General features: G+C 39.7%; 1 long non-coding RNA gene across 1 annotated transcript in view; it reads right to left on the reverse strand.

Moving 5' to 3' along the window:
- Positions 1 to 949: 949 nt before the first annotated feature.
- The window catches only part of LOC148113518 (uncharacterized), a 67014-nt gene continuing 47061 nt past the window's right edge, over positions 950 to 20902 (reverse strand). The window contains exons 3-5 of the long non-coding RNA XR_015734522.1: positions 16840 to 16937; positions 15961 to 16037; positions 950 to 3379 (exon numbers count right to left, since the gene is read on the reverse strand). This is a non-coding gene — a long non-coding RNA (uncharacterized LOC148113518). The remainder of the gene's footprint in view (positions 3380 to 15960; positions 16038 to 16839; positions 16938 to 20902) is intronic.

Consider the following 20902-nt stretch of genomic DNA (forward strand, 5'->3'; position numbering starts at 1 on the left):
TTATATTTATATTCTTACTGCATTTTTATGTAAATCTACTCCAAGCTCTGTTCTCTGAAATGTGGTGGAGACTACATACCATTGCATCGTCAATTAAGCCAAATTTTTTAAAAAAATTCCATAAGTATGTATTGCACCCCTAGTCCCTACCCTCACCCCATGCTATCTTCAGGTTTTAGAGAAAAAGTCCTCTCATACCCCAAACATGTTTCAACAAAATCAATGTGAATTAGTTTCTTGTGAATTCATGCAAGATTAAAATGTCAATCCCTGAAGTGGTTATGAGAAAATAAAAGCTAATTAGAAAGATTAGATTTTCTGCCTTGTGGTATGGAATGGAAATCTTGTTTCGATCACCAGTCAAAAAGAATGACAAATATCCGGTGAATTAATCCTGGAAGGATAAGGTTGAAGAGGATGAAGAAGAGGCCACATTATCATCATCATCATTATCAAGAACAACAACAATGGTGGTATATCCATTTTAAAGCCAGAGACTTTCTCCCCCTGGACTGCCCAGGGCATGGACTATTAGCTTCTGCAGTTTTCTCACTCCTTGTCCCTTTTTTTATTCCAGCCTTTAATCCCAGCCTTGGCTTGTTGCGCTTCAAATTGAAATATCCTGAACAGATGTAAAAACACATGTGAGCCACTGCTCGCAAGCTGTGCAAAGCTTTGTTTCATCTGCTGATGATGTGAGCCTAAAGGAGATCTTTTTAAAATTTCATCACTATTCAAAAGGATAATTAATACGTACCCCCAGGCTTTGATTATGCTATACCCAGTGTGTACTGCTGGTACAGAAATAATGAGGCTCTCATCAGGCCGAATGAACACTTGCAGCAAACATTCAGTTTCCATAAGAAATTTAAGATTCAGCAGTGGTACCATGTAGGTGGCTTAATCTAATTTTAATTTGTAACACAATACAATAGATAAGATCATTTGTTTGTAACCAGCGCAGGCATTTTGTTTACATGAAACCCCAGTCAGCATTCAGCAGATGGTCTTTTTAAAGGCTTAATTGAAGTTTTCTAATCTAACATTTTCCCCTTCCATTATGGAATTTTTTTAAAAAAAAATGAGAGAGAGAGAGAGAGAGAGAGAGAGGGAGGGAGGGAGAGGGAGAGAGAGAGAGAATAACGATAAAACCATTGTGTGGGAATGTACAGTATCTTGGAAGAGAGCAGATCCTTGTTACATACACCAGATAAGGAATTGGAGGTTTTCATTATCTACTAAGATGCTTGAACGGAACTGCCATGCAAAAGTTGACACCGAATGGTGTTTGCTTGTATGCTTGAAAGAGATTTCTAAGTATTGTCCCCCTCCTCCTCCTCCATGACCACAACTATTACTACTACTACTATTGTACTCTAAAAAAAACCTTCATCTCTCTTGTATTCACACAAGGCCTATCTTGCCTACGGTTTCTGTTTCTTTTCACTCAAGACTAGCTTTTCTGCCCTGATATTAATATTTTCCCCCACTGGCTTTAATTTGCTTCTGGCGACTTTTTTGTGATATGCACATATTTAAAAATCAGACTGAAACATGTTTCCGTGCTTTGCACATATTTAACAATTATTTTGAAAGCAAAAAAATGCAGTAAGTCTCCCCTGATTAATTGTTACGATTTGGGGATCATTACGAACAATTGGAAAGAATGGCAATGGGTTACCTAAAGTTAAGTACCTTTGTATATTTGTTGGAAATCAGGGATAACTTATATATGTTCAGCTTGGACCTTGCTTAATTCTCTCAAGGGATGTTACCATTCACCAACTTTCTTCAATTCTTCTTGACCATCTGTATGGGTTTCTGGTGTTTAATGAAGCTTTCACCTTAGTGTGAATTGCAACACGATTTAAGACAGATTTAATTGATTCAATATGACATGTTGATTGAACAGATCCATGTAACGTATGTCACAGCTGAATGACTTATAATATGCTTAGCTCAAAATTCACTTTTACTGTATCTCTGGTAAAACCACTTTAGGCAATTTGGCAAATTAATGTGTCAAACTGAAAGCTCAGTGTAAGAAATGAGTCACTGAGCTATATATCAAACACAAATATCCTACTAATATCTTTTACTGATTAAATAATTTCCATCACTGGAATGAGGAGATGCAATTAGTCTGGCAGTATAGCATCTTTGCACAGCCACAAAATATGCTCTACAGTACGCAGGATCAGCCATAGTGAGAAAGAAGAAGTTTCCATAGCATTGCAGATGTCTACTGATGTAATTTTGGATTTCACTTTATGTAGAACTCTCTTTAGGCATTATTAATCCAAAGCACTCAATAGTATGTGAATGATGACTTCCAAGTGATTTGGGATCCTGATTTTGGAGATTCCTGGTCTTCATGGAAGCTAAGGGCTATTCTTTTCTGTATATATTCATGCTGGATGCACAAATGTCTATAGGAAAGCAATGTTATTTTGACTGATGTTAACAAGCCATGGAATTTATCCAGTTCTTAGATTTAATAGCATCCAAACAAAGCTTATGTCAATTAACATTCTGAGCATGCCCAATCTCTCTTTGAATCTAAGGCTGCTGATTTATTGAGATTTAATTGAGCTAGGGACTGGCCATGTTATTGTGGATGTTTTTCCAAATGCATGCGGAAATTGGGGGAAGTATGGTTGTATAAAGTAAGTGCAATATAGAAGAAAATAATAAAGAGTACATCAGTTGGAACATGCAATTATGCATGCAAAGTTTATTTCATGCAGTTACTATTGTTATTCCTCTGGGTTTCACAGTTACATTTTATTTGATTAATTTTATTTATTAATATTGGTTCAAGTATTTTTTCATGAAGGAACCTTAATCACTTCCAAGCCATTGAAAACAATGTTACTACATTTTACGGTCTTTACAAGATTTGCAAAAAATATAATGGATATACCATGACAAATACTGTCATGGTAGCTTCATCCCAAAAGGCAAGTTACTTGCCCAAGAAATTTAATATAAGATAGAAATTATTGCTGAACCACAGTTGGCAAGATGAATATATAAAACACAAAGCACTTATTCCTCTGGCTATGTGAAAGGGGGGAACAGCAACATATGCTGACATATAGGTTCATTCACACCAAAATTCTGAAGCAACTAGAAGCACATAAATTCAATAATTATTCCAAAATATGGACCATGAGCCCTGTCTTTTGCAATCTCCAAAGCACACCAAGCAGAAGGTGAGTCCATTTTCTATGTCTTTCATTGACTGTTTAGCAATCAGTTGGCTAGAAAGCAAAATGCAATTTAAGTCCCCTTTCTTTCAATGCTTTTGAGTCCATGTGCAGCCCAGAGGCATTCTCAGGAAAGGATGTAGAGCAGCTGGATGCCTCCATTTCCACTCCTAGAAATCAAAATGGAAAAATATTTTAAAATATATATATATATATATATATATATATATATATATATAATTCACTAGCATCAGAATAAATGGGGTTATATATAGGCAATTCCAATTTTAAACAGCATTTAAATTAAGGCAAAACCATTTTTTTTTCTTATATGCAACAAAATAAATAAATAAAACTTAGATCTTATGCTGATTTACAAAAATCATTTTCCAAAATAGTTCAGATCAGGAAGCAAAAGGAAACTTTAGAAATTGCATGTATTGTACTGTATTACATTCAGTAATACAAAACAGAACCAACAGATTATGCCTTTTATGGCATAAATAAATGGGTTTTTTTAACGTCTCTTATTGTATATTGTTTATACTGTCTTTGTTGTAAGCCGCCCAGAGTCCTCGGAGAGTTGGGCGATATAGAAATACGAATAATAAATAAATAAATAAAATAAATCAGAGGTGGGTAACCCTCTTGTGACTTTTGGAATTCAACTCCAGAATTTAGGAATTCTGTGAGTTAAAGTCCACAAGTCATAAAAAGACCATAGTTCCCCATCCCTGGCATAAATAAATCCCTTTATAGCTAATTATATCAGTTGTTTCCAGTGAGAGAACAAGTTTATTTTGGCATTTATTTCAAGAAAATACAGATAAGAAGAAGGGGGGGGGGTAACTAGCTTCACACACATGTGTATGTACACATACAACACAATAATAGTTATTCATGGGATTTTGTAGCCTTGAATTGCAAAAGATAGAAAACATTGATTTAGAGTTATGAATATTACATGACCCCAAAGGAAATCAAAATTAGTGTTTGCAAATCCTTGAATTTGTTGACTTGATTAAAGAAAATGCAGAACTCATTTTTTGTTTTTGCACATAGATTTTTTATAATGTAATAATATTGATTGGATTTTTACTGTATTGCTAAATAGTATGCAATATAGGCATACCATTTAGATATGATAGTTGCACACTGTAATCCATGATGGTATAAAAATGCACTTTTGTCCTGTATGACAAGCCTGAAACACAGTACTATGTAATATACGTTGCTGTAGATCTTAATGATAGGTTGAGAGAAAGCATCCTAAGTAGGACTCAGAATTGTGTCTTGGGCTATGAAAGTCATTTAAAGGAATTTTGGTCTTTGCTGACTGTCTTAACCATAGACCCTTAAGTGAATGATGAGGCAGCCAACTAAACTGAATTTGATAAATCAACTAGTAATAGTTGCTAAATTTGGTGGATTGGGAAGGGAATGTCTCTCATCCCAAATAAAGTTGTTTGTGCTGTTGCTAAAGTTCCATGTTTTAGGATTCTCATTGATTTTCATGAAACAGAAACTAAAACCTAAAAAGTTTTTTTTTTTTAACTGGAGACCTTGAAACTGGCTTTTATATGTCCATCAACTTTGGCTGATGGATTGAATTAGTTATAATAATAATAAATTTATTTACGGTCACAGACCAAAATGCAAGCATAGCTACAGAAAAACATAGGGAAAAGAACATCACGAACAGCCGGCCACCGGAAGCCCCGGCTGAGAGGGACCACAGCGCTCTCCTCTAATGGTTATGGCTCTTAGAAAAAATTTTGAGACCTGAGAGGTAGTATATGAGGAGCCATCCCCTAGACAATACAAGGCCAAATCACTATCATTGGGCCCACAGAAATCTGTCTCTAAGAGAGACATCAAATTAGTCCTGGCTACGTTGTACATGGGGCAGTGTAAAAGGACATGCTCCACAGTCTCAACCTCCGCTCTACCACAGGGACATAGCCGCTCGCCCCTCGGAAGCCTCTTGAATCGACCGTCCAGCAATGCTGAAGGCAAGACGTTAAAACGAGCAAGGGAGAAGACTCTTCTATACTTAGGGATGGTTAGAGTATAGAAATATGAGGCCATCCTCAGTCCAAAATTATTAAGTTGGCTGAAGACCAGAGGGGAGCAGGTTTTATTGGCTCTAGCTCTCAGATATTGTAAGTCTATGTCCACAAGCCGTTGGACTACCCTACATTGGGCATCTTTAAGGCCATAGTCTCCCATGGCATCCCCCGAAAAACCTAACAGGTGGAGTTTCTTCGTCAGATCCCTCTCCCACCGAGACGTATAGGGGTCAGCTAACACCAGGGAGAGGTAGCTGCCAGGGGCTGCCAAAAAGAGTGCCCAAAACCACCATTTAAAGGTGTTGATCCACGCCATGCATTCGACTGATCGAATGCCCAGTTCCAGATACATCGGAGCAAAGCCAACACAGGGAGGGAGACCCAAAAGTTTCCTTAAAAAAGCAGCCTGCGTTCTTTCAATACACTCCTTGAAGCCCTGTATCCATATCGGAATTCCATAAAGAGTTTGGGCCAAGGTTTTGGCTTTGTAAATACGCAGAGCAGAAGGAATAAATTGGCCACCTTGGGTATAGAAAAATCTTAAAATCTGCTGATGGCTACAAAAAGCTGAATTCAGCACCTGGGTTCGGTGTCTAGTCCAAGCACCAGTGTTCTGAAAATGTATACCTAAATACTTAAAATGGGAAACCTGCTTAACAGCATTACCCTTAATAGCCCAGTTGTGTAACTTCCGGGCACTAGAGAACACCAAGACTTTTGATTTGTCGTAGTTAATGGACAAGTGATTCTCAGCACAGTAGGACCCAAATGCAGAGAGAAGCCTTTTCAGGCCAAGCCTCGTCAGTGATAGGAGGACCGCGTCATCAGCATAAAGGAGAAGCGGGATCTTCGTTGTTGACAGCTTTGGGGCGTGAGACTCAATACATCCAATATAAGAGGCCAAATCAGATAAAAATAGGTTAAACAAAAGAGGAGCCAGGAGACAGCCCTGCCTTACTCCACTCTTTATCGGGATAGGGTTAGAGAGTTCTCCCTGCAAACTACACCTGACCTGACTAGAAGTCTGATTGTATAGGGATCTAATTAGGAACAACAGACGTCTGTCGATGGAGCTTTTGAACAATTTTGTCCACAACAATTCCCTTGGGATTGAATCAAATGCTGCCTTTAGATCGATAAAAGCAGTAAAAAGTTTACCACCTGGTATGGTGGCATATTTGTCAACCAGGTGCGCTAGGACAAAGCAGTGGTCCAATGTGGCACAGCCTGCTTTAAACCCAATCTGTTCAGCACCAATAATGTTGGACTCCTCGACCCAGGTGAGGAGTCTGCGTTGGAGATATTTAGCGTACAATTTCCCAATGATGGAGAGCAGACTTATAGGACGATAATCGGCTGGGTTGTTCCTATTTCCTCATTTAAAAATAGGGACAATAATTGCTTGGTTCCAGGAGGTAGGAATCCTGCCAGAGGTATTGATATGGGTAAAGAGTGTTGCTAAAAGAGGAGACCACCACTTGGGATTAGATTTTAACAGATCAGGGGGTATAGCATCAGGGCCAGGAGCTTTGCCTGACTTAAGTTCAGAGATAAGCTCGTTGATCTCAGCATGAGTCACGGGGTGCCAGTCCGGAATTGCAGGGGGCAGTTGTTGTCCGAGTCCGGTCGTGACTATTGAAGCCTGGAAGATTGATCCAAAATGACTTTCCCAATCTCTGTTGGAAATACAACAGAGAGGGAGTTCTTGATGACCAGGCAGCGAACAGGCGACCATTTGCCAAAATAGTCGGGTGTTCTTCTGCTGAATAGAGAGGAGAAGTAGGTCCCACTTCTCTTTTTCTTTAGCCCTCTTTTTCTTAACAATTAGTCCTTTATACTCCCGCTTCAGGTGGTAATAGTCCTCAGGTAGGCGTTTATCCCCTCGATTACGATAGAGCAGGTAAACCTGTCTGATCTTGTTCCTGAGCAGCACACATTCTTCATCGAACCAGGGATTGCTTCTTGGACGATATGGGCCACTTGGCCTACGATCAGCTCCTAGTTCCCTTTGAATACTGTTAATTAATGATTCGAAGGTCGAGATTGCCACTGAGTCACTGCATGTTAAGGCCTGATTGTATAGGCTAAGACACTCCGGCGATGATAAAAGAGAGTGGAACTTTCTTTCAGTCTTGGGAGACCATTTGATCCTCCTTGCATAAGAGGTCACATAAGGATCCAGTATTTGGGGGCCCTTAGGCAGATGTATATTTGTAAAGAGCCCAATGATTGTGACCAGGGGGTAGTGGTCGCTCTCTGTGAGGCAGTCCACAAAAAAAACATGGACTGCCTGTCTTAGTGGCTGGGAAACCATCACAAAATCAATAACACTACTCCCCCGTGAAGAGCTAAAAGTAAATTCACCCGCTAGATCGCCTGGGGTACTCCCGTTAAGGATTGTCATATTGTGTTGGGATGCTAAGAGGGCTAATTGAACGCCGGCAAAATTTGTTAGCTCATCCTTAGAATGCCTGGCTGAGAACTGGTGTCCTATGGCCTGGCAGATTTCTTGGGAGTAGAGTGCCTCAATTGGTGGGGGAATTTGGCCTCCCAATCGGGCATTAAAGTCACCCCCTATAAAGATGTACGGCGCTGGAAATTTAGTTTCTGTATGGGTAATATAGCTCTCCAGTTCGCCCCATTGAGCCTTAGTGTCAGCTTGCCTCACCGTCGGGGGAAGGTAAACGTTGAACACTAGCATTTTACTGTGTCCTCTCTTAATTAGGAGCGCCATGGCTAAGGACCCACTGGGGGGGAGCTCCACTGTCTCCACTTTCAGGGAGGTAGAGACCAAACAAGCTAAAACACCCTTAGGTCTTCCCGACTTGAATTGTTTGGTAGCAGCCAAAGAAATGGCCGTAAACCCTGTAAGGGATATCTTATCGCATGCCCAGGTCTCCTGAAGCAGGACCACATCAAATGACTGAATATAGTTAATAAAATCGGTGGTGCCGCACCTTCTCCCCCAACCTGCTATATTCCATGAAAGGCATCTAAGTGTGCAAGGGGGGGATGCCGGGTTTGCTAGTCATTCTGTATAATTAATTTTTTCCAGAGAGCCCTTCAAATCCGAAAAAATACAGCCGTTATTCGATGGAAGTGTCACCCTTTTGGGAGATAAAGGCAAAGAAAAGTGGAAGGGAGGCGAGCCTTGTTCATGAGGCTGTAGGGCTCTACATGCAGTCCAGTTTATGCTTCTATCGTTCATTGGTTGCTTACCTGGCAAGCATTCGGTGACATCAACAGACGGGGTTTGGAGTAGCCCTGGATCTTCAAGTTTACAAGTTGGACATTCTGGAGGGAGGGCCGAGGGAACTGCCTCTGATAAATTGATGTGGACTCCCTGGGGTCCAGGGGGATCCTTATCAGGTAGTGAAAGACTCCAGAGCTTGGATTTAACTGCAGACAGGCGCGTTATAATTTGGGCCCTTTCTGGTTGTGGAAGTGCGCGAAAGGAGTCGAAAAGCTGTATCTCCTCCAGATTCCAAAAATTGTCTTGAGATGGAATGGTTTCATAGATGGGTGGAATCCCAGAGGCACTAGCCTGAGGCTTATTCACTAAGGAACTTTGGAGGCCCTGGGCTGGTGTCGCTTCCTTTGGGGCCATTTCTTCCCAGCTGATCAGATCGTGACAAACTTCCTGATGAGATGGGCCTCGCTGAGGGGAGAAGATTTGACCAGCTGTAGGAGGAACAGACAAGGTACCATCTGAGAAGATGCCATCGGGAAGTCTTGCAGGAATGGATCTGTGTTTGATAAATGGTCTAGTATTAGGGATGGCATTCAAAATTGGCACATTAGTATGTGCTGCTAAGGGTCTTTTTGGGGCTGTAAGTCTCCTGCTGGTCACAGATTGTCGGTTTCTTAAGAGTGGCTTAATCGATATATCTTTGAAGACTCTGCTTGGCATGATGCCGAAAGATCTTAGCAGAGAACTTCTCCTGAAGAATAATTTCGGGGTGCTGGAGTTATCAAAATTAAGTAACACTCTGGAGCAGTATGCAGGGGAGGGTAAAAGTTCAATCTTCTTCAGATCATCAGCAGTCAACCCCAGTAGCTGTAGTATATGACCCCTTGCCAGCTGAATTGAGCCCCAGTAAGGCAAATTGCCGTTAATGGGATTAATATTAAGGGCCACCTGTCTTGGCTGTAAAACCAGGTGGCTTCTCGCACCCGGAGGTGTAGAGTTCAACCCACTGGCAGAGCCACCCCAACCGGTACTTTTGCTGGGGCCCGACAGGGAGGGCCCTGTCACTGAACCAGGCTGCCGAGCAGTCCGTCCAGGGCAGCCGGCGGTAATCGAGGAAACTAGACAATCTAAAGTACTTATTATTTTATCAAGCTGTGACTGTATACTCGCAGTTGTTTCTGCAACCAGAAAACATTGCTGGGCCAAGAGTTCTATAAGAGTAGGTTCATTTGAAGGTTGAGTGGGGGCCATAGTTTTTGAAGAGCCTTTGTTCTCAACTCGGGGGACGACATCCTCGACCAACGGAAGATCACGATGACCAGCAGCAGTCAGATGAAAGGGAGCTAGAGTTTCCAGGCAGGGAGGTCGAATTAAAGCAAAGTCCTCAATCTTAGATTGCTTCAAAGAAGGTTGGGGAGCCAAGTCAGTAAGGGATCTGGTCCTTTTCCTTGACTTCATTATATAATATGGTGAAAAATCTAGTTTCTGGGACGAGTCCAGGTCCAGAGGCAGAGGGATCAAGAGGAAACAAGCCCTGATGCAAATAACAACAAAACTCCTCACGAGTAAGGCAAGGATCCTACCCTCCCGGCAGAGCAAGGAGCAGGGAGTAGATAAAAATAATAAGATAAATGCAGTAACAAAATGATAGTTAAAAATAATTGTCAGATAGAAGAAGAAGTCAGATCAAAGCTTGGCAGTACTCGGCTTCCAAGCTAAAGCAATAAATCGTAGATAGCAGCAACAAAAGCGGCAGCAAAAACACTCCCAAAACTGAGGCCAGCTCAGGTAGTTAAAAGTTGTTAAAAATACAGCTACTATAGCCGGGGTATAGCTAAAGGTAAATTGAGAAATATAAAAATATAAATATAGAAATATTTAAAATTTAAAACTTAAAAATTTAAAAATTAAAACAGAAACCTTAAAAACAGTTAGAAGATAAAATAAGTCAGTTTAAGCTTGGATAGGAGCCGTTGTAGTTGCCTGCAGCTCTGCCGAGCCACTCCAGCCTTGACCCCCAGGAGGCCGCGGATTGAATTAGTTATATCCTCTATGCATCTAGGGCAGTGATCGCTAACCTTTCCTGGACTGAATGCCCAAAGCATGTGTGTACACATGTGAATGTGCATGTGCATGCCTGAACCCCTAAAATGCAATGCATGTGCAGCCCCTGTGCATGCGCCACACTCCCCCACGCATGCGCATATGGCCCCTGTGCATGCAGCCCCCTGCATGCACCCTGCCCTTCTGCATGTGCGCACCCCCGCATGTGCCCCACCCCTATATGCCCCCATGGCCTCCGTGCCCTGCCCCAGCACATGCACGTGCAACCCCCATATGCGCCCTAGCCCCCGTGCATGTGTGGCAGAGACCTGAAGATCAGCTGGTTGGCGGGAGCCATGCACATGCATGACAGAACTGAACTGGGGTGATGGCTCACGTGCCCATAGAGAGGGCGCTGCATGCCACCTCTGGCATGCATGCCATAAGTTCACCATCATGGATCTAGAGCAGTGGTTCTCAACCTTCCTAATGCCATGACCCTTTAATACAGTTCCTCATGTTGTGGTGACCCCCAACCAGGGGTGGGTTCTAATTTTTTTTACTACCGGTTCTGTGGGCGTGGCTTATTTTGTGGGCGTGGCTTGGAGGTCATGTGACTGGTCCTCGCACTTTTGACTGGTCCTCACACTTATGACCATCCTCACATTTATGCCCGTGCAGCATTCTTAACAAACATGTCACTCATTTCACAACTGCTTCTTTTCACCATGATGATAAGATAGGGCAAAAAATGTAAAATGTGAGGATAGTCGTAAATTCGAGATCTGGTCAAAAGTGCGAGGACCAGTCAGAAATAACTTTTTCAGCCCTCTGAGTAGTCCATATGCATAAAAGGATACAGCAATAGAGAGGGATGAAGGAAGGGAAGGGAAATTAGAGTAGGAGTGAGGGTAAGAGAGGGAGGAAGAGAAGAGGAGAAGGAGAAAGGAAGAGGAAGTAGGGAGGAGAAGAAGAGGGGGAGGAAGAGAAAGTAAGAAGGAAAGAAAAGAGAGAGGTGGTAGGTTTGAGGAGAAAGATTGCTGTACAATAAAAAAGATGAAAGGGAAGAAAGCCAACCCCAAACAAATATAAAGATATTAAGATAAAGAATGAATTGTTAAACTTTAAAGAATAAAAGAGAACAAATATGAATAAATAACAATAATTAGAAACACACATACAATGTATTTTCTTTGAATAGAGTTTTTGGCCAGTTCACAAATTTAAACAGTGTTTAGTCATTTCAATTAAATTTACAATTTCTATATTTCCTTTTTGCCATATTTATTCCTCATCTATTTTTGTAAAAAACCAATATTACCCTTCATCCTCATCTCTAATCTTAATCAAATTCAATTTTTCCCTTCTATTCTATATTATACCCCTTCCCATTGTCATCTATTTTTATATCCATCCTCACATTAGTTAATTATGTAATATTACAGTTGTTTAATATAAATTCAACATTTTAATATAAATCAGTTATATAACTACCTTTTTTGTATATTAATCAATATGAACATGAATATTCCAATTATTTCAATGCAATCCAGTTTCTTACAAATCAATTAATTATATTTACCAATAATAATAAACCAAATAATTTCCCCCATATATTCCTCCAAACCACAACTTAACCATTTCTGCTTTCAACACAATATACAATTAATAGTATCTCAATTATTACAATTCCCTAGTTAAATAGAGCTTTTTTTCTTTTGTGTTTTAAAATCTTGAACTCTCCTCTTTTGCCCTAAATTTCCCATTGTTTGCAGTTTTGCACCTACCTTTTTTGGTGAGGAAAAAGAAAAAGAAATATCTCTCTGCCTCATTTTGCCACGTTGCAGCAACAGCAAAGCCAACAGCCTGCTTTACTTTCAGTTTCGTTTTTCAGCATAGCTAGGGGAAAAAAAATCTGCTCCAGCAAGCAGCAAAGCCCTGAGCAAAACAGCTGAGAGCAAATCAGCTGAGAGTCGGGAGCCGATCTAATCAAGGGCTAATTAGCCTATGCTGAAGCTCCGCAGGCCAATAAAATTACAAAAAAACACCGAACTATTTGTTAAATTGCTGGCTCGCCCGCCCCTCGCCCACCACTATTTATTGGCAATAAATAGTGGTGCGGAGGGACGGGGCAAGGGGTGGGGCGGAACCGGCAGAATCCCACCACTGGCTATAGGGCGGCCCTTTGAAGTCCCGTGGCAAGAATTTAAACAGTTTTTTTTCCTCTAGCCATCAGCTGGGACTCCGGAGGCAGCAATAGATTGGGAGTGGGTGGGGTAAGCGAACGGCCGGTGAGCCAACAGAGCAGAAAGTGAGGGTGAGTGAAGGCATGGGGGGGGTGAGAGAGGGCTTTGGTGACCCCTGTGAAATGGCCGTTCGACCCCCAAAGGGGTCGCGACCCCCAGGTTGAGAACTGCTGATCTAGGGCATTCAAAATTATTTGTTGTGGCTACATAACCACTTCCCATTTGAAAATCAAGTCTACATTACTTGCAATGTCCAAGGGAGGGGAGTACAGTGAACATGACTCAGGGGCATTTTCATAGAAGAGATGACAGCAGGCCCTCACTCCTTTTTTATAGCCACTCTGAGGACTTCAGGGGTCCTGGTGACATTACCAGTAGAACTGAACATGTTGGCATTTTTATTTCTTTTTTGGGAAGGATTTTTGGAGGACTGTTACAATGAGAGGTTACCAAAGATTTATTATGCCTATTTTGGAATATATTTTTTAAAAAACAACAACGTGCATGAGATCGCACTATAAAATTTAATGATTTGCTACCTAGTATTAGCAGTGCAGGGATGCAGTGGCTCAGTGGCTAAGACGCTGAGCTTGTTGATTGAAAGATCGGCAGTTCAGTGGTTTAATAATCCCTAGTGCCGCGTAATGGGGTGAGCTCCCATTACTTGTCCCAGCTTCTGCCAACCTAGCAGTTCAAAAGCACATTAAAAATGCAAGTAGAAAAATAGGGACCACCTTTGGTGAGAAGGTAACAGCGTTCCATGCGCCTTTGGCATTTAGTCCTGCTGGCCACATGACCACGGAGATGTCTTCGGACAATGCTGGCTCTTTGGCTTTGAAATGAAGATGAGCACTGCCCCCTAGAGTCAGGAATGACTAGCACATATGTGCAAGGGGAACCCTTATCTTTACCTTTACCTTATAAGCAATGCAAGCATGAGAACTCCAGAGGCATCTCTGACATGACACATAATAGTTGTGTATATTCATAGCTGTAGTCACATGCAATATTTTATTATTTTATTAATATATGTATGGTATGTGAAGAAACTGCTAGCAAGATTAGGATATAGAGACTACTTTCATGGTTCAAAAACACTGAAACACATAATCCTTATTTCCTGAATCAGTAGCTTAATGTCGCCAGAGGGTATTACAACCTGTTGTCCTTCAGTATCTGGATAGTTCAAATACTGGTTGCTGGGATGTGTGGGAAATTAAGTGAGGAAAGAGTAGGATTTGTTTGAAGCTCTATTCTCACCCCTCTCCAGTCTTCAAGAGATCAGACCGGACAGTTTAAGAGTGGCTTTACTCACCACTACTGGAAAGCTCATTGTCATCATCATCTTCATCATTCATTTTGGTGACTGACCAACTAAATTTATGTTCAGAACTAAAATGAAAGCCATCCCGTTGCATCAATAGTCTATTTCAGTGATGGCAAACCTTTTCAGCACCGACTACTCAAACCGGAACGCTCATGTGCGCATGTATGCGCATGCACAGAAGCACCAGAAACCAGATGACCATCTGTCTTCGGGTTTCTGGTGTGCACATGCACGCTGGCCAGTTGGTCTTTGTGCGTGCCGGAGCGGCGGAAACCGGAAGAGCAGCTGGCGACAGCACGTGTGCCCACAAAGAGGGCTCTGCGTGCCACCTCTGGCATGCATACCATAGGTTCATCATCACACGTCTATTTTATAACTAAAATTTAAGTTACTAGCACAAATATAAAAATATTATTCAAATTATAAATATAATTAGGATTACAAAATCATCTATAAAAGCAGTGCTATATAAATACATGTAATTAATATACTAATACATAGTATATTAATATACTATGCATTAATATATTAATTAGTATATGAATTAATACTGTACATATATACTATTTTTTTAAAAAAAAATTTTTTTTTTTAATTTTTATATGCCGCCCTTCTCCGGAAACTCAGGGGGGCTTACAATGCGTTACGCAATAGCCTTCATACTTTTGTATATTTTATACGAAGTCAGCTTATTGCCCCCACAAACCGGGTCCTCATTTTACCCACCTTAGAAACAATGGAAGGCTGAGTCGACCTTGAGCCTGGTGAGAATTGAACTCGCAGTAATTGCAAGCAGCTGGATGTTAAATGCTGCCTTAGTAGGAGGCATTAGCCTCCTACACCACTCAGGCTCCTAAAGTACTAAAACTATATATTAAAATTATATATGATGCTAAAATGACAATCATTATACACAAAGTTGAAAGCAGGGGTGAAATGCTCCCGGTTCGGACCAGCTTGGGTGAGTAGGTAGCGATGGTGGCGGGCAGTTCGGAAAACCGGTAGCAAAAATCCCTGCCCCCGCCCCCCATGCCCAGCTGAGCCGCGCGATCATCAGAGGCTTTTTTTCTTTTAAATGGCTCTGACGATCCAAGCTCTGACGATCCCAACTGAGTTGCCTGATTGGCAGAGGGTTTTTTAAAAACCCTCTGACGATCAGGCAACTCAGCTGGGATTGTCAGAGCCTTTTGAAAGCATTTTTTTACATGGTTTTACATGTAAAAAATGGTTTTAAAAGTAAAAAAAAATTGGCCACGCCCACCCAGTCACATTACCCCGCCACCAAGCCACGCCCACAGAACCGGTAGTAACAAATTTTAGATTTCACCACTGGTTGAAAGTACAGTGTGCTGTGTGATACGGCACTTGAATAAATCCAAGTCTAGGGGCTTGCTTACAGCTGTGTTGTATTTCAGCTGCCTTTCAGACTTCTTGCTAAACATCTGGAAGTTTTGTCCTGTTTTTGGCCAGTTTGCGCTAAAGCAAATCCTTGAACTAGACTTTAGCACTGAATGAATTTGTGAATTGCCTTTTTCTTTTTTCTTTTTTGCTTCTCCTGGGTAAGACAATCATTTCAGACATTCTCTAGCAAGCAATGTCTAATTACCAAAGCTTTCTGCAGGCTGTCAGTTCAGACCTTCAATAGTTGCTGAGCAAACAAAAGAAGAGGCACAGAGGCCAGACTCTTTTGGCTCTGTCCTCATTCATGGCTGTTATGCTCCAAGGGATTTTTTGCTTCAGCAGCCTTCTTTTTCAGAAGGGCAGCAATATTGTTTCACTTGTTTTTTCAGCTTGTATTTGTATGGTGGATGACTGGAGAAGGAAGTTGCAAAGTGACACACAACACATCACCAAGGCAAATGACATTCTTCCTTACCTCAAGAAGACACCCCTGCAGTATGTCCTTAGGGTCAAGCGGCTCGCTGAGGCAAATCAAGGCTGTGTTTCATAGACCTAATGCCCATCAGGATGAGCGGTATGAAAAGTATACTGATTTTAAATTAGTGATTTTTTTTTTACAATTTTACATCTATTCTGAATGAAATGCATGAAATGAACAGATGAAAAGAAAGTTTCTATCTCATTGACAGAATATCCACAGATAGAAAAACAATTTTAAAAGTAGGTCTGCTTTTTAATTTAGCCACATTCTAAATCACAATTGATGTAGATGTCTTCTTTAACTGAAATCTTTAGTTTTTCCAGTATCCAATTTTTAAAAAACTTTTCTATGTGTTTTTAAAATCAAAATAGGGAAGAAATCTTTATAATTAACTCCAAAATCTTATTTAAAATTTACATGGACCATTATCTATTTATAACTTTTTACAACCAAAGCCTTAATTGGCTTTTTACTGTCTAATTTTTGTTCGAAGTTTTTGAGCTTATAGTTATTTTTTTTTTCATTAAGGACTGAAGACAGACTCACATAGTATTTTCAGACTTGTCAATCCAAAGGTTTCTAATAGCTGAAAAGTAGTTAATAAGCAATTTCCTAATGTGATTAGAAAAGGAAATATGCAAACTTAGCATCTTTTTAAAGGTGTCAACCATGATTTGAGCAAGACGGCTATTCCCTCATTTCCCAGTGCTCAGTATTGGAGGCTTCTGTCTTGCAGACATCTTATTTATTTATTTATTAAATTGATGTACCACCCATCTTGCTGTTTGGGGTGGCTTACAAGGAGCAACTGTCTGAAGCATTTGTGGGTGATCTCCTGTTTGTTCGAGGAGTTTGAAGACCAATTCTACTTACCGGTTCTTTGTTCTTTGCCATTATTGCAGCTTGGCATATCACAGAGCCATCTTCAGTCCACCATTTCTTCCTCCAAAAGTTGCCAATACCATCAAATTCTGGCATAGCAAATAAAAATTTGCAAGAATTTCATCTTTTGAAAATCAACCAATGTTTTAAGGAGTTTAGCATAAAACATCTGCAACCAGTCCTCTGAAACTAGGCTGATATAATATTCTTAGAAAATCTATATCATCTGCAAATTTTAAGTTTTTTAAAACTTAAAAAAATGCTACCTTCATCTATAAATTTTCAATGATTACCCTTGGGAGGTTTCTAAATCTCCCTTCATGTTTGGTTGACCTCCAAATTTGAATTAGGCTAAATTCCAAATCAGCATATCATGTTCGAATGAAATCTTCTGGACAATGGTCACCTTTAATTTTAAAAGGAGCTATTTCCATTATTACAACTGACTAATACTATAATGTTAAAAACTGTTAAAGCCCTATAAAAGGGTCTTTTTGCAATCAAGCCAAAGGATACTGCAATTATTCTTAACAGTAACATTAACTGATTACAATAAATAACACAGAGAACCATGTCTTTTTTTTTTTTTTTAAGTCTCCTGTGATATACAGCTCAATTGTTTTTCATCAGTCCAACTGAATCCTATTAGTCCTCATTAGCACTTCTGGCCTATTTTTTATTCTACGGTTGGTCAGCATAGCCAAATGATCGAAGTCATACATTCTGTAGAATAAGACCTGGGACTCTTAATTACAAAACAAGTAAATTAGAGTAGAATTGGAAGAGAAATAAATTCCAAAGAGAGAGATATTGTTGAAGGGAAACATTTAAATTATATGATTGCGCGTATTATTTGGTTCCTTTGGTGTGAATAGAATGAGTTATTTGCTTTCAGGCATGGCATTCTGCATTTCCATTGCATGGATGATCTTATTTGCGTTCCCCAAACAAAAGAGCATCCTCCTTCTCCCTTCCTTCAAAATACCCTTTTGCTTTGAATGAGGGAATGATGAGGCACAATTCCCAGGTTAATGAGTGCCAATCAAAGTCCCAGCCCTGGTGTGTTTTTTTCCCTCTCTCCCTGACTTGGCCACAAGTTCCCTTAGCCTTAGCAAACAATTATCATTCAGTGACTGTAAAAAAAAAAGAAAGAAAGAAAGAAAGAAAAAAAGAAAAATGGAATCTTGAGTTGACGTGAACAGCCCTCCCTCGGCTGGTGAGGTCCTGCCATGGGAAGCAATTACCGCAAGATGCCAGCTGACAGACTCATTCCGTGGGAAGTCAGGTTGTCTTGATCCTCAGGCACTCTCTAGGCAAATTGTATCCTCACCCTCATCTCAAACCTCTTACGATCTGTTGGCTTCTATCAGGAAAAATGGATTGTTCCCTTTGTTTCTGTGTCATTTGATAGAATAAAACTGGACACCCTGCCTACACAAGAATGAGATTTAATTTCAAAATTCTAACTCCAAAATGTTGCTGTATCATAAAGAAAGAACAGCCCCAAAGAAATGAAGATTGCTGTCTGCCTAGGGAACATTAGGAGAACACAACCAAGTTGACAGCTCTTACATGTGTAAAAGATCCAAATTCCATTAGTGGAGGCCTGTCTATCAGGAACATAATTTCCATTTTACCCTTAATTTCTCTCGGTTTGGAGTATTGCATTCATTCCATTTTATCTGGCACATCAGATTTTCTTTTTGTTATCCTTAATATACTAAGATAGACGACTGAAAAGGGAAGTGGAAACATGCCTGCTAATTGTGACTCTCTGTATGAGTCTGTCTGAAGGCAATTAAACATCCCCCAGCACAAAAAGGGGATTCACATAGATACAGGCAGTGATGAAATTTTTTAAATACTCTGTAAAGAAACCCATACTGAATTATGTGCTCTTCCTGAAATGCAAATGCTTCAATAAGCTGGTGTATTAGAGAAGATCATGAAATATATGGAGTCTAGTAAAAACATTAAATAGCCTACTGAATGCACATTTGAGCCAGTCTTGAACCTGAGAGCCAGCATAAGCAGAAGGCAAGTTATCCTGCTTAAACTGCCCATAAAATCAAGATCTTTGACAGTGTTAAATCAATGCTTCAGTTTAGAAGCTATAAGGTTTGACTGTATTTGACTGCATTCAGTCTGTTTTACATTAGTTGAAGAGACTTTGAAGAACGAACTGAACTGTATACAAAAAACAAAACAAAACAAAACAAAACAAACCACTACTTTCTGCAATAGCCTTCATACTTTTGTATATTTATACAAAGTCAGCTTATTGCCCCTACAAACTGGGTCCTCAATTTAGCTACCTTAGAAAGGATGGAAGGCTGAGTCAACCTTGAGCCTGGCGAGATTCGATCTTACTTTAATTGCAGACAGCTGGTGTTAAATTACAGAGCTCTGTCTGTTGAGCTATCCAGGCTCCCTGGATAAAATATTAAAATATTTAATATTTTAGAAATGTTTATGAACTGACAGTGTATCCTTGTCTAAATATTTCAATATCTTCCCGCAATTATGCAACTTGTCAGAGATGTTACTACAATAATTCATATGATGAGTGATCACATAAAGGAAACTTTATCTCCCCGAAATATCAAAAACTACTGTTTTCTACACTGTACTCTTCTCATGCAAAAGTTGCTGATGTCTTTTCTTTTTTTTTAAGCATCTAGGCAAAATGATTCAGAAGGAGAATGAAAAAAACTTATGGAATCATGGAAATCTGAGATATGATATTAATATTGAACTAATTCTTGATTCTGTCAAATTGGCAAGACTATAGATGATGAAATTGCATTGGATATAGAGGACTCAGTTTTTATCTAATATGCTATTCACATCAGATGACAATCTGTAGGCATTTATTTGATCCTCTACAGTTTCTGACAAAGTATTCCTTAAGTATTCTTCTTAATTGTATTTTTGTTACTGTTTTATTTCCCCTGAAATCTATTTTCATTTTCTCCCTTTTATTTTATTATTAGTTATTCTTCTCATTCAATGTGCGCTGTGCATACCCCCAGAAAGCCTTTTAACCTGGCTGATGAGCTACAACTCTCTAAATCTCACAAGCCTACAGGGTTTCCCACCTAAATTAATTAGTAACCCCTTCCATGTCCTCTTAAACTGGGTCATGAATTAATTTAAAGCTAATTATGTATCATTACCTTTACTTCAGTGATGATTTTTCCTCCCATCTCCCTGCTAGCCAACAGCTATAAAAGTAATCTAGTGATGATATTGCATAAAAAAAGGTAAGAACTTTCAGGTGATTGTATACAATGACAAACCCATTCAGGTTTTCCAGTACTCTTCACTGCATCTGAAAGAAATGAAAACTAAATACAAAAAAATCCTTACATTATTCATAAACATGGTAAAACAGAACAATTAAGTAGTGAGTGAAGAAGCTGAACTGGATAATTTCCTACTGTATCCTAAAAATCTATTTCTGACATATATTTGATAGTGTAATGTTCAAATGATAGATAAAAAATATAATAGATGTTAAAGTTGACTAAGCAAATAATTATTTGATGTTTCTATAGATCAGTAGCCCAGAGTTATGCAATTTATGCAATGCTAACCTAAGAATCAGTGTAAACAATGTCACACTTGAGCCATGCTTTCCATGGATTTCAATTTCTGTAATTCAAAAAACAAGAAATGTATTGTGACACCATTATCAGAAAGTTTTGCTATGAAATGGCATATGCATTGATAGAAAGTTCTAGTTGCATTCTAAATAAACAACTCATGTGGAAAATATTCAGAGAGCAATCTATTGAGACATCTGTGTCAGCTAGCTAATTATCACAAATTTGATCTACTAATACACAATTTTCAAGTTAGTTCCACTCTATTGAAAAATGGTCCACACTAACCAAATGGTCCATTACCAAAATAGCAACCCTCACAATAGATGCTATGTAAGAATATTATTCAGATATGTATCAGCACACTGCAGCAACCAGGAACACCAGAAAAAGAATATACACTGTCTATTTTCCAACAAAATAGATACCCCTGAAATGTTATCAAAAAG

The sequence above is a fragment of the Pantherophis guttatus genome, chromosome 5 (assembly GCF_059756535.1).
Source record: "Pantherophis guttatus breed Tessera chromosome 5, ASM5975653v1, whole genome shotgun sequence".
Lineage (NCBI taxonomy): Eukaryota > Metazoa > Chordata > Lepidosauria > Squamata > Colubridae > Pantherophis > Pantherophis guttatus.